This window comes from Alosa sapidissima, chromosome 8 (genome assembly GCF_018492685.1).
Source record: "Alosa sapidissima isolate fAloSap1 chromosome 8, fAloSap1.pri, whole genome shotgun sequence".
In the NCBI taxonomy this organism is placed as follows: domain Eukaryota; kingdom Metazoa; phylum Chordata; class Actinopteri; order Clupeiformes; family Clupeidae; genus Alosa; species Alosa sapidissima.
The window spans coordinates 1,097,727-1,109,491 of NC_055964.1; the positions used below are offsets into that span (position 1 = coordinate 1,097,727).

General features: G+C 38.7%; 1 long non-coding RNA gene across 1 annotated transcript; it reads left to right on the forward strand.

Annotated features, from left to right (window-relative positions):
* The first annotated feature begins 4,989 nt into the window (after window positions 1–4,989).
* On the forward strand, window positions 4,990–7,379 carry LOC121715593. Its single transcript, XR_006033639.1, has 2 exons — window positions 4,990–5,167; window positions 7,250–7,379. It is a non-coding gene; the product is annotated as an uncharacterized LOC121715593 (long non-coding RNA).
* The last annotated feature ends 4,386 nt before the right edge of the window (window positions 7,380–11,765 follow it).

Consider the following 11,765-nt stretch of genomic DNA (forward strand, 5'->3'; position numbering starts at 1 on the left):
TTTTGGATGCATTTACACCAGAGTTCCACTGGGGGCGATCGCCATGAGTGTAGAATGAATGGGAGTCAATGGAGCTAGACAGCTAAATTGGTCTCTTTCACCTGATTGTCGTTGACAAATCTCAGATTTGATTGTAGTTTGTATAACTTCAACATGGGTTATAGGTCAAAAGTTGAATGAACAAGTACTAATGTCCTTTTGATTTCTTACAGGTTGGGTCGTTGTTGCACATAACACGCTAGCATTGTGCTAATGAATGACGTCATTGACACATTTGAAAGGCTTTTTAGAACAATTAAGTGACTCAACCAAGTGTATTTTCTTTGCCTCCCCTTTCAAATGCAATACTCAAATTACTTGAAAAAAAATGATATCCCAAGAAAAGTGGATTTTGAGGGGTACAGCTCCATAGACCTCCATGCATTCTGCACTCGTGGACGAGCGCCCTCATGTGGAACCACAGAAGGAACTGCAAACCAAGTTTTCCGAGAGTGGCAGTTCTCCCCTTATTAGACAATAGGCATGTTCGACTTGGACTGAGTCTGACTTGGTCTGGCTTTCTACGTAAACGTGATCTTCAGAGGCTAGCCGGGAGGAGCTACAACAGAGGGCAGCTCATCCCGGACAGACAGGCTACAGTCTGCCTGACGTGACTCGCGGGAGACATCGCGAGAGATATCGCGGAATTTTGTTTGCAATAAATACAGCAGAAATTTCATTCTTACTCATTAAAATGAGCATGATGACTGACGAAATAAATTCTTATGATGTAGTTTAAATAAACCACTGTTGTCATACAGTTGACAGGCCTGCATTGTAGCACATAAATTCAATATCAAATGTTTCCCCTATATGTGTGTCTATCTATTTAGCCAACAGCAGAAAATAACAGAATATCCAAACGTTTTCAGTAGGCTAGCCTACCATTGTTGCAGAAATCACGTATAACAAGGTATCCCTTCGATTTCTGTTTATTTTCGCATATTCCAACATAAGGAAGCAGCATGAGACTCCCGTCATAATCATCATGAGGACATTCCTCCCAAATGGCTCTATCACGTCTTTGAACTGACGTCATGAGGGCGTGTTTTAGCTCGTGCAGCTCGTGGAAGGCAACTGCAAGATCTGTCTGCAGACTCCCGCGATATTTTAAGGTCATGTGACATGGTGTCACGGTGGTAAGTCCCTCCCCGGCTGACAGAAGTCGGACAGAATTTCTAACCAGCAAGCATTGCGTCCATCCCAGTATGCATTGTGTTCAACCCAGCATGCATCACATCAAGTCAGATCTGCACAGATCTGCCTCAAGTCGAACACGCCTATTCTCTGTCACTACCGACCTCCTGAACGTTTCTTCTTCTCGCTCCGGTTTTTCTTCTTCTTCTGTAAACTTTGTTTGCAGTCTAAATGCGTTACCGCCATCTTCTGGATTGAGGTGTGATTTCATTAGTCTACATAGGCTACTCAGTTTTGACACTTGAAGTAGTGCAGTGATTTTTGTAAGGAATATTGTTATTTTTATATTTAATTATTTGTTTGACACAGTAGGTTATTTTACAAAGGAACTTTCTCTCAAAAAGTATGTGTTGGAAATAACACATTGATGTGTTTAGGTAAGGACAACACAGTTTGTGTTGTTTCCAACACAAGTTGTGTTATTTTCAACACATATTGTGTAACAAATAACAAAAGCAATGTGTTGGAAACAGCACAAACTGTGTCCTTACCTAAATGTGTTATTTTCAACACAAGTTGTGTTATTTTCAACACATATTGTGTAACAAATAACAAAAGCAATGTGTTGCAAACAACACAAACTGTGTTGTCCTTACCTAAACACATCAATGTGTTATTTCCAACACATCCTTTTTCAGAACTTGAAATGCAACAACACTTTTGTTTCCTTCCATCCCCTAGTACCTGTGCTGGAACTTCACTTTTTGTTGGATCAGTCTAAAATTTTAGAAAATAGATTTAGGCCCACATCACTTACAATCATGCTTAGGCCCACATACAGATTTTCACCCTGAATGCTTGACAATGGCATAGAGTCTGAACAAATAACTACTTTCCGAGAGCTTAACTTACTGCATTGAAAAGTTAATAGCCATTATTTATACTGAAAAAATTAAAGAAGATCTCATGTCCTCTTTTTATTGACATGTTGAAGACAGCTGCTCATGTTACCTGAGGTTGGCTCTTTTGATGGATCTACCTTTACGGTGTCATGACTAGATATTGTTGCATGTTTTGAAATACTTCTAGATTTATGTTCTTTGTTTCATCATATTCACTAGGGGCATGCAAAACCTGCTCTGCAGGTTAGTTGAGCCATTAACTCATTGAATGCCAAGCTGTTTTCGGGAGCTTTGTCCTAGAGTGCCAGCAATCTAGACCATTGTTGATGATTTTTGTACAGCCACAGCATATTCTGTATTATAGCTATGAACACATACAATAGCTCGATTAAAAGGTGAGACTTTAAGCTCTCGGTGGGTATTTCTACACGCCTCTGTTCCTGAGAAATCTCAAGCTAAACATATAGTTTTCATCAAAATCGCTGTTTTTTTTTCTAGAAATGGAGATATAACGTCTTTCATGAAATATGAAGTGTTGCCTGTTACTTACTTGGGTAAACTTTCTGGGAAGTGATCAGCGAGACCTGGCGAGACTGCCACCTAGTGATAGACCCACGAAAATGGCCTGGTTTTGACCTGACGTGCATGTGTCACTGATTCGACCCAAAGCGACAACCGAGTTATGATAAAATGTCCAGATAAGAGTTTCACGATCGTCATATATTTCATTTCCATTCATCACAGAGTTCCCAAAATCACATATAAGGTGTGTTAGAGTGTCTAGTTTCGTAATTAAAAAAAAAAGCTAAAAACGTAATATCACGTTTTTGGCACTGAACGCATTTTGGCACTCAATGAGTTAAAAGCGATCAAAAGTTCAAAAAAACTGTGCTGAATGGCTGTATTGCAGGAGGGTGGGATGTATTTATGGATGCTGGAGAGCATACAGTAGTGTTTGCCCGTTTTCAGTTCCAAAACTCCCCTAATCCAGAAACTGGCATGGAAAAGCGCTGCCATCTTTTTCCATTGTCTCTTATGGGAGAGTTGCCACTCTGTTTTCTCTAGAGCTCTGGCAAGGAGGCCATTGACACCCATTTCCAATGCTCCAAAAACCCAGGCACAAATCAAAATTGCTAATTTGCATCGGGCGGGCTTTATATGATAACCGATAGAGCAATGCATACAAAACAATAAATGGCTGCGCTGACAGCAACAGGGTTAAACAGATATGGACTATGCATTTTCTTTGGAATTAAAGAGTAAAGAAAACAGAGGATGATACTCCCATAAGAGACCGTGGAAAAAGATTGCAGCTTTTCCAGTTTTTTGTTACCGTCTATGGGCAACACTACCTGCAATCAGAGACACCTGTCTGATTTCCAGTCATAGTCACATGTTTCTCCATTGGCCTCCAGTGATTGTTGCTCCCACTAATGGTGGCGCTATTAACATACGTTCTGGAGCCCAATATCTATAGATCGCAACAGTCCCGCCCACTGCCAATTCCGGAAGTAAGAATTCTCTTTCTCCATTGACAACTGGAGTATAAGCCATAACATTGTAACCGTCCATGGTAGACTTAAAACCAGCTACGACATGACTAAGCGATCATACGTGCTCATATAGACGCCAAAAGTTAATGGGGCATCAACCTTGTTTTGAGAAAAAAAAATTATTCATGAAAAGTTCTACACTACCCAAAATCCTAACGTGTAAAAGCCGGTAAAAGCAGAGCCTTTTATTGGTAGATCGCTGTTGACATGGAAATGTTTATGCCACTGTTCCCTGTCGCCTGTCATGTCATCACTCACTGGAATCATGGATACCGAGGCTGTCAGAACCGATGCGTGGCCGTCTGATAAAAACTGTTGTGTTCTCATCTTTAAAATTTACTCAATGGAAACAATAGGAAGTTAGTCATCTTCTTGTGTGAGATTAAAATAGAAGCATGTTTTAAACTATCGTTAGGCTGCAAATGTTTGAAATGTGTAGGTTTAAAAAGGCTCATGGGATGAGTAGTTCCTTCACTCAAAAAATTAAAATATGTATGCAGTCTTGTACTCAGGGGTGTCGGCAACGTCATTAGTTTCTGACAGCGCTACTCGACCAGGGTTCGACCAAGGGAAAAAAGGTTCTGGGAGGGTGTTTGGCTCGGGGTCATGGTGCAAAGGACCCTAGGGTGAAATTACTCCAAACCATCGCTTTAACTTTTGAGGAAGACAAACTATGGAGTAAAACTTGTGTCACCTTAAACCGAATTTGAATAGGAATTTGAATAGGAATTTGAGCAATTGTATTGGAAAAACGAATTTGAATAGTATATGTTGAAACTGAATTCATTAGATTGGAACTGAATCCCAGCCAACTTGAAATTGAATATAATATTTTGAAATCGAACTCATTTGCTCTGATACATAAATTATCCTGACTGAAAATTTCGCTCTTGGAATTTTCACATTCAGTTCTCACAATTCAGTTTCAAAACGTGAAATTCAATTTCAGTCTACCGAGACAAAAAGGATACAAGGATACAAGGAAGTTTATTGTCACATGCATATAGTTACTGGAAGTAAGAAATGCAGTGAAATTATGTCTGGTGTCAGCCTATTTGTGCATTAATGGGGGGGGGGGTAAAAAGTGCAGTAGAAGAGGGGTTTAGTAGATTAAGTGGCAAGGGCTGCATAAAAAAGGTGGGGGAGGATTGGGATTGGGTGGGGGGCACCAACAACAGTGTGCAGCAAGTATGTAGATGAGGCTTACTGTAGCAAGCAGTGTGCTGTATGTATGTGAAGTGATGACAGTGATGATGTAAGTGTGTGTGTTGGGTGGGGTGGGGGGGGGGGGGGGGCAGAAAGGCTAGGCAATCAAGGACATGGGTAGATGGAGGAGAAATCAAAAATGGTAAATAAAAAGTGTGCGAATAATAAATAAAAAAGCTGGTAGCTAAGGAAGAGCAATCGAGTGCAGAGCTATTGTGATCACGTGACTAGTGCCGAGCGCGAAGAAAAGAGCATAACACCCTCTTAGCGAGCTGTCTCCTGAACCAACCCACTGATTTTTATAGATCAGTGCCTGAACCTCCTTACAGTGTCGGACAGAAAAAGAAGACATGGAAGCGACTGGCACATCTAAAAACCTCCAAGTAAGTTGATATCATATGGCATGTCTGTTAACGTTACTTTATATGTATGTGAATATAATGTACATTATATGCTAGCGCTGGCTGGCTAGCCAGCATAGTTTCATCGACTAGCAGCTAAGTTCAGAACCAGTTAGGCTACTATAACGTTACTCTTTGATAGAACAATATGATTGGTCATTGTCATATCATTGTGGCTTTTACAATCTCTGGTTAAACTGTAACATTCATGGAGCAAAACTGGATATGTCCCCCTAGTTAAGCTTTCTTCATCGTTGTGTTGTCTGTTAGCTGATGCTACGTGGGGCCATTTTTTGTGGGCAATGCTGCCGTGCCGTGATGTTGCTAGGCAACTGGATTGCGATAACTTTGTTAGCAAATGGTAGCTAGCTTCTAATAGAACTAGTTTTAAACTGAATATGTTTTATATCGATAATATGATCAAGACTCAAGAGACCCTAGTTTAACAGTATTTCTACAGGCTGATTTATGCTTCTTCATCGACTCCATGCAGATTTTGTAAAAGTTATTGAGAAATAGACACAGTATATTACAGTAACCTAACTAGTAACTTTAACCGTGTGCTGTCTTGATACTTCTGTTTCAGTCATTTGTGTGTAGATTGCAAATCGTGTTGTATGGCGATAGAAATGTCATTGGTTCTTAATTAACTCATTGTATTGACCAAGTCATGTCTGTGTGCAGAGAAGGTGTAATGATATATTATGATGTATACGATGCAAGGTATGAATGTGTGTGTGTGAGAAACAACTGATTGTCTCTTAGGTGCACAGACTTGTCTGTATCCTGATTGCCTGATGCTTATGAGACCTCTTTGCGCAGAGATGAACGAGAAAGACTCACAGTAGACCTTTAAGCTAACCACTGATTGTTTGGGTTTTATTTTCATAGGTTGACAGGCCTCAATGAACAGTGGACAGTGAGATAGACTGAGGACAATGGACCTTTGCACTGGCACCGACCAGACATGGACACCGAAACTTGATTTCTCTTAATGAATATCTTTGCTAGATGAAACACATATTGTAAAACACTTTACACACTAATAAACATGTCCACTGTTGTTTTCTCTGGAATTTATTTGTTTGCCATTGGTGGTGATGGATTTCCAAATGGATTTCCAAGTGTTTGGGCAATCTAAATTTTACAGTTTATGTGTGTAATCAGCTGATATTAGATATGATGCAATTGCAAAATCATGTAGGTTTGTCCTTTGGCAACATCTGACAACATAAGGAAGATCAGACCTTATCTGACACAGGATTCCACACAACGTCTTGTTCAGGCCATGGTCATCTCCAAGCTGGACTAAGTATAAGTATATATACTTTTTTGATCCCGTGAGGGAAATTTGGTCTCTGCATTTAACCCAATCGGTGAATTAGTGAAACACAAACATCACACAGTGAACACACAGTGAGATGAAGCACACACTAATCCCGGCGCAGTGAGCTGCCTGCTTCAACGGCGGCGCTCGGGGAGCAGTGAGAGGTTAGGTGCCTTGCTCAAGGGCACTTCAGCCACAGCCCACTGGTCGGGGCTCGAACCGGCAACCCTCCGATTACAAGTCCAGAGTGCTAACCAGTAGGCCACGGCTGCCCCAATTATTGTAATTTACTATTAGCTGGCTTACCTGCTTGTGTAGTAAGATTGTTACAGCTGATTCAGAATGCTGCAGCGCGCCTGGTCTTTAATCAGCCAAAGAGGACATATGTAACTCCTCTCCTAGTTACTCTCCATTGGCTCCCTATAGTAGCCAGAATTAAATTTAAATCTCTCACTTTGGCCTATAGGACACTGACCGGATCTGCTCCTTGTTATTTTAATTCAATGATCAAGACGTACATCCCCAACTGCCCACTGCGGCCTTCTGAAGAGCGTATGTTGTGTCGACCAGTCATAGGTCAAATTACTTGATGACCAGTCATAGGTCAGAAGACTTTTCCTCATTGGTTCCATGTTGGTGGAATGAGTTTCTCTGTTCCTGTGATAGTTTTGGGTCTTTTAACAGGGGTCTAAAGACACATCCGTTCAACATGCATTTAGTTCATTAACACTTATGGTTTGCATAGTATTGTTTTATTTTCATTAGGCTGTTGATTAATTTGACATTGTTGTTTATTATTGATATTCTCCATAATGTTACCATGCTATTGTTATTTTTATTATATTATTGACTGAATGTACATTATTGATTATTGCTATTTTCCCTTTTTTCTCATTGTTTGTGTCATTAGGCTATTGATTGAATTGACATGGTTGTTTATTATTGCTATTCTCTATTATAGTCTGACCAACATCTTAATTTGTTCCCTGTTAAATTTTAAGTATTATATTGTTTTGTATTTGTATGTTGCTTTGGACAAAAGCGTAACTGGAATTGCAAATAAAGGTAGCCTACACATCATAGTATTACAAGAGTGGCTTTAAATGTAAGAAAACGGTAATGATTTGTCCTTTGTGGTCATTCAAACATGTAGATTTTTATTCCCATACTAGGTTGTTGCCTTTTCTATCCAGTAGGTGGCAGTCCAGGATAAGAAATAGAGCAGTAGTTGAGTAGGAAAAACGAAAACGAGAGAAAGTTATGCCCATGACATTTTAAAGAATGACAGGCTGGAAGTTTGCATTAGTAGCCTACTGCAATTGGTAGACAATACATTGATGTTTGATGGCTAGCTGGGTAATTCTGTATTTCAAGGACTGACAGGCTGGAAGTTTGAAATGTAATAGGCCTACTGCAAAAATTGTTTTAGCCTATTTGTTTAAAATTACAAAAACGGTAGGTAAGACAGTACATCGATGTTTGATTGCTAGCTGGGTAGTTCTGTATTTCAAGGATTGACAGGCTAGAAGTTTTAGATGTAATACTGCAAAACATTTCTTATTTGTTTAAAATTACAAAAACGGTAGCGCTAGGTACCGAGGCTAGCAGCTACATCGATGTTTGATGGCTGGATAGCCTAGGCTAGTTCTGTATTTCAAGGCTTGACAATCTAGAAGTTTGAAATAATACTGCAACAGATGTTTTATTTGTCTAAAATTACATAAACGGTAGGTAAGACAGTAGGCCTACAATCGGAATGTGTTTTATGAATCATGCAGATCTAATAACCGTGCAAACCAGGTGCCCACACTATGCTCTTTGCTTCGCCAGAGCCCTTTTACTTATTAGACATTCTCTGGCTTCGCGCTCGGCACTAGTCACGTGATCACAATAGCTCTGCACTGGATTGCTCTTCCTTAGCTACCAGCTGTTTTTGTCTCGGTAGACTGAAATTGAATTTCACGTTTTGAAACTGAATTGTGAGAACTGAATGTAAAAATTCCAAGAGCGAAATTTTCAGTCAGGATAATTTATGTATCAGAGCAAATGAGTTCAATTTCAAAATATTATATTCAATTTCAAGTTGACTGGGATTCAGTTCCAATTTAATGAATTCAGTTTCAACATATAGGCCTACTATTCAAATTCGTTTTTCCTATACAATTGCTCAAATTCATATTCAAATTCATATTCAAATTCGGTTTAAGGTGACACAAGTTTTACTCCATAACAAACTCCCAGGAAAAGTCTTTATTGGTTACATGAGTTATCATGTCAAGGTTTACATCCCTCCACCACTGCATTGTTTTAAATGTCAAAGATATGGGCATGTAGCGGCGATATGCAAGGGCAAACAAAGATGTAGCAAATGTAGTGGTGAACATGAATATGGAAAGTGTGAAGAGGGGGCAAAACTAAAGTGTTGTAATTGTGGAGGAGAACATAGCGCAGCATTTGGTGGATGTGAGGCTAATAAAAGAATGCAGGAGGTACAGCGAGTTAAAATAGTCCAGGGTGTTTCGTATGCAGAGGCAATTAAGAAAGTCCCAAGAAGTGAAGGATGGGTCTAAAGGTGTAAGGGAATGTGTAATAAATGTGTGATAAATTAAAAAAAGATACATTGATTGTGAGTAAAGGTGATTTTGTGCTCTTCATGGCTGAGATAATTAATTGTTCAGCACAAACCAAAAGTAGAACTGATTGTTCAGTCAGCCGAAAAATTCCTGGATGTAAGGGGAATGCCCTGGGAAAAAGTAAGAGACATTCTTCAACAATCACAGACATGGGCTGGGGATGCATAATGGTCTTAATTGTTCTGCAATGGAGCTTAATAGCGAATTGGCAGGAATTAAAAAAATATGTTGATGATATGCATGTAAAACCTAATGTTATTTGTGTACAGGAAAGCTGGTTGATTCCCAAACTGGATTTTATTATTAAAGGATATACCTCAATAAGGAGAGATAGAGAAGTGGGAAAAGGTGGGGGAATCATAACTTTTGTTCAAAAAGGTATTCAATATAGGGAACTTAAAAGAGGGAATGATCTAGAATATACAATAATAGAGGTCTGGTCAAATGAAGCCAATATAGAGATAATACATTTCTATAATCCATGTAGGCAATTAGAATTAAGCCAATTGGCAGACATTTGGAAGGATACAAAGGGGAGAGTGATTTGGTGTGGTGATTTTAATGCACATAGTACTTTGTGGGGGGATAATAATGATGTCAATGGGGATGTGATTTTAGAATTTATGGATGAGGAAGGATTAGTTTGTCTGAATGATGGCTCAGGGACTAGACTGGATATTGCTAGGGGAACAGAATCAGCAATAGACCTCACATTAGCTACAATGTCATTAGCAGACAAGTGTGAGTGGAAGGTATTGAAGGATAACACTATAGGTAGTGACCACTTCCCTGTTAAAGTTCAAGTAAGAATGGAAGTTGCAATTGAGCATGAAGTCAAAAATGAGAGATGGATATTAGAAAAAGCAGATTGGGACAAATTTAGAGAGTTTAGTGATGAGATGATGTCAGTAGTAGATATGAATAAAGATATAGAAAGTTTATGCAAAGATATTAGTGCTGGCATAATTAGTGCTGCAAGTTTAGCTATTCCTAAATCTAAACCCAAGAATTTAAGTAAAATAGTGCCGTGGTGGTCTAATGAATGCAAAAAAGCAATTAAAGATAGGAACAAAGCTTTCAGAGTTTTGAAAATAACAAATAATTTCCAAAACCTAATTAAGTTTAAGAAATCTCAAGCAGTTGTAAGGAAAACTATAAGGGAGGCTAAGAATGGTTGCTGGAGAAGGTTTTGTGACTCTATAGGAAGAACTACTCCAGTGGAGAGAGTTTGGGGAATGATAAAGAAAACTAGAAAATGCAATTCCAGGGAATTACCATTGCATGTAAATGCAAAAAAGCTGCTGTGTATAACATTATATTAGGCTAGGGAGTGGAAAAGAATATTGATATCCTGTGTTAAATGATGGTCAAAATGCAATTACTAGTAACATTGGCAAAGCAGAGATAATTGCAAAGGTTCTGAGTAAGGTACATAGTAATGAAAATCAAGAGCAGAAACAATGGAAAAATATAAACATGATTTTGAGAATGAAGGTGTGATAGGAGGGGTGTTGGATGAATTAATCACATTAACTGAGCTCAATAATGCTCTGAGAAAGTTAGGTAAGTCTTCACCAGGGGGGGATGGGATTTGTTATGCTATGTTGGAAAACTTAACTGACAAAGGAAAGGAAGTGTTATTGTTTCTATATAATAAGGTATGGACAGAGGGAATTATTCCAAGAGCATGGAAAGAATCTATAGTTATCCCTATTAAAAAACCTGGGAAAGATCCAAAGATTCCTAACAACTACAGGCCAATAGCACTTACATCTCAAATGGGGAAAACAATGGAAAGAATTATGAATGATAGACTTATATATATAGTTGAGTCTAAAGGATTGATACATAATTATCAGAGTGGTTTTAGAAGAGGAAGAGGTACTATGGATCCTTTAGTATTCTTGGAGGATGTAATAAGACGAGCTCAAGTAAATAACGAGTCAGTGGTAGCTGTCTTTTGTGATATTGAGAAAGCATACGACATGATGTGGAGGAAGGACTTTTGATTAAGTTAAATCATATGGGAATAAAAGGGTATTCACATGGATTAAGGAATTTTTGTCAGAAAGAACAATAATGGTGAGGATAAATGGGGTGACAAGTGAGAGCTATCAGGTAGAAAATGGTATCCCGCAAGGGAGTATTATCAGTCCTTTGTTGTTTTCTATCATGATAAATGACATTTTTAAGGAAGTGGAGAATTTTGTAGATGTAGCATTGTTTGCAGATGATGGGGCTTTATGGAAAAGAGGGAGGAATGTAGAATTTGTGGCGAATAAAATACAGCTAGCAGTTGATGTAGTGGGTAAATGGTCTATTAGATGGGGTTTTAGAATCTCAATTGATAAGACCAAAACAATGTTTTTCTCTAGAAAGAAATTGGCTAAGGAAATAAAAGTGAAGTTATCCAATAATGAGTTAGAAAGGGTTGATTTCTTTAAATACTTGGGCATATGTTAGATCAAAGATTAACATGGGCAGTGCATATTCATATGCAATGCCAAGAGCGTGGAAACACTCAAGTCAGAAGTTTTGGTTGGGTCATCAATGATAAAGTAAATTAA